Here is a 2,851-nt window from a genome sequence, read left to right on the forward strand (position 1 = left end):
TTGTCTACGATTACAATTCGTTTGTATTGTGCTAGTAATGGTATATTTAAGAGAGGTACTATTATGATAAAGATACTAATTTGGTCCGAAATGTCTTGCGGGTCTCTGCTAGTTGATATAAACTTTTCATGACGGTATTTTTCGCCACATAGTTTTGTCTACAAATTCATTAACCACTCTATTCATAATTGGTCTGGTATGGTCAGGCAATCTACGGGTCGCGGGTTCGAATCATACACTTACTAAAACAATCACCAAACATTTTACAGATAATGTATATATATATATTCCCAAAAGTGGACAGTTTTGTCATCTCTTTTATGAGCTTTCAGTTTATCGTAAATAGGAAATAAGTGAAACAAGTGATGACGTTATACATAAAGCACCAAAGACACTGCGCAAGATTAAGAATAGTACAATGTACGTACAAGATACTTGACGTTAACAAAAGATCGTCGTTTGTATTTAGAGTAGGTAATTTAAGCGGATTGTACAGAATTTGTGTAATAAATATCAGCATGCTATATTCAAGCATTGCAAAATCTTTTACTCTTTGACTTTTATATTTCAATGAAGGTAGTCATTAGTAGGTCCTCACGTCTTTCAACACCATGAAAATACTCACAAAAGTCATGCACAAGATACATTAAATTAATTTGACTTCTTTGTTTAATGCTCAAATGATATCGCAGTGTTTACTAAAAGGATTTATTGAGACAGAATGATATATAAAAAGCATCTTAAACATTTTGCTATTTGACGGATAAAATAATTTGTAATGGTTTATGGAAATTAAATTGTAAACGATATGTATGTTTCACGTCGCACTGGAACAGGAAAACCGGCAACATCAGCTTAGTGTATATAAATATAAACTGAAAATCCATGTGATTAGAACTTATAGCACTATAGCAAAAGGCTCTGACGTAAGGTTGTCATGTCGAAAGCGTATCACTCCTCCTTGTTTGATTTCTATAATTCATCAAGTGTACGAAGACGACGTTTTCCTAGTGCCCATTTCAACAGTCCGATCGTACAGGAATCTATAGACGCTGTGTCCATTGACTGGACCAGTATGTATTAGTATGGTGTACCATGAATACCCGTTTCATTGTTCAGTTGATTGAGGTATACGATGGTTGTACGGATATGTCGTGGAAGCAGCTTGTGTACGCGTAACAGGTATCGCTTTTCTAGACAGAGATCCTTATTTATTATGTTGCGGACTGTTGCCTGAAAAACCAGGACGGCTTTTTTCCATTGAACTTTGTGGTCGCGGATTCTTACCTGTTACAAGACGCCGCACTTTGCAAATTATGGCAGGGGTACGACTTGTTGCAAGTCTCTTTTTTGTTGGTTCCTGGATTCCAAAGCTGATTCATATAGATTCCATTCCAAGGCTGTAAAGTAGTACAAGGAACACCCCTGTTTTGGAAATTCTAAATCCTCCACCTTTAACACAAAGGGTTTGATATACCATTCTCAAAATCGATCAATCTTCGAAGACATTACACTACCAAACGAAATGCTAAATAAATGTTAAAATGTTGTTCTGATAGTTTCCATTCCACTGCAATTATATATCGGCTTTGGTTATCACGTGATTTTGCTGGCTTACATGTTTGAAATAGTTTTAATATAATGAACGCAACACTCTTCATAAGCAACGTAAATATATTAGCATGTAGGGATAAATAATAGATAAACTTATTTTCTGTTAACATATAAACATCCAAGCAACACTAACTAAGCTAATTTTCATGTAAAAACCCATACATTCGAGATTACCGAGTGTACAAGGTGAGGATGGTCTGGTCTATACACATTTACAATATCTATGTCAGAAAGAGATGTGGCCGTGATAAGTAGCAGATCTTCTATTTGACCACTTTCTTTACTGTTTCTTGTAAAATAATAATAATCCATTAAATCTTAGTGTTTTTTAGCTTATACTCTGCATAAACTCATATAATACACTTTAGTGCTAAAGTATTGTTTTACCACACAATTAGTGTTTATTAAAAACAGCTTTTGAAAATAATGGATGTGGCAATGTTCAATATGTTTATTTGAATTTTATTGTACCTCTAAAATCAAGATATTAAACTAAACTACTTCATAAAGGTAAGTTTATTTTACTTCTATTTTTAACCTTGAATTTGAAAAACGTATACATAAGAAATATTAAAACCATATAAAATAAAAGTCAACACCAACCTATTTAAATAAGCAAAACAAAACAAAAACAAACAAACTAGGAAACAGTTTGTGGCATTATGTAAGGTTATGTAGAACATACGAAAACGACTAAGTTTAAAATAATCAAGTCTTATTTGAAAATATATATTATTCAATAGACGTTTATCCGGCATAGCCAGCATAAAATGTTCTTTATAACTTTTAATTATTGTATCCTACTTTAGGTGTTTTATTTAATGTTTTATGCATCCGAAAATTGGTTGTTTCCAAACAATTTGCCAAGGTTTTTTAATTTTAAAGATAATACCATACGCATAACATACATTTTCATCTTTTGAAAATAGCAACTCACATTCTCAGCCTTAGCGGCGAAACACACTGGTTCATGTTCAGACTTGGTTGAAGTAGTGTTATACTGTGAGTTTCCTATTTCTAGTTACATCTCATTATCTTAGAGTGCTGGTTGTTGTTTACTGGCATTAAAAATGCCCAAGCATGTAGCCCGGGATGGCCAGGTGGTTAGGGCGCTCGACTCGCAATCTGAGGGTCGCGGGTTCGAATCCCCGTCACACCAACCATGCTCGCCCTTTCAGCCGTGGGGGCGCTATAATGTGACGGTCAATCCCACTATTCGTTGGTAAAAGAGTAGCCC

Source organism: Limulus polyphemus, unplaced genomic scaffold (genome assembly GCF_000517525.1).
Source record: "Limulus polyphemus unplaced genomic scaffold, Limulus_polyphemus-2.1.2 Scaffold1561, whole genome shotgun sequence".
In the NCBI taxonomy this organism is placed as follows: domain Eukaryota; kingdom Metazoa; phylum Arthropoda; class Merostomata; order Xiphosura; family Limulidae; genus Limulus; species Limulus polyphemus.